Below are 336 nucleotides of genomic sequence, written 5' to 3' on the forward strand. Positions count from 1 at the left end.
TATACACAAATATATATATATATATATATATATATATATATTAATTAAAACACATTTTACCCGCGCACGACGATGCGACAAAATAGGTGCCCTCCCTAGGCAAAATTGACGTTCCGGACGCGTCGGTGAGGTTCGTTTCGCCGTTGGAAGTCATTTTGACAAATTCATCGACTTGCGCGCCAATTTTCAGGTGCCGAAAATATGGCAATATGGGTGTCCTTTCCTACCGAAATGGGTATCCCGGACGCGTTGGCGCAGTCCAATTTGTCATCGGAGGTCATCCGGAGAAGTTCGCATTTTCACCCGTCCTTTGGGCTTAATTGAAGTCCGATTTCG

General features: G+C 44.0%; 1 protein-coding gene across 2 annotated transcripts in view; it reads left to right on the forward strand.

Annotated features, from left to right (window-relative positions):
• The window catches only part of LOC110019398 (transmembrane protein 87A), a 65,672-nt gene that overhangs the window by 31,239 nt on the left and 34,097 nt on the right, over positions 1–336 (forward strand). The gene's annotated exons all lie outside the window — the stretch shown is intronic.

Source organism: Phalaenopsis equestris, unplaced genomic scaffold, assembly GCF_001263595.1.
Source record: "Phalaenopsis equestris unplaced genomic scaffold, ASM126359v1 Scaffold000055, whole genome shotgun sequence".
Classification (NCBI taxonomy): Eukaryota; Viridiplantae; Streptophyta; class Magnoliopsida; order Asparagales; family Orchidaceae; genus Phalaenopsis; species Phalaenopsis equestris.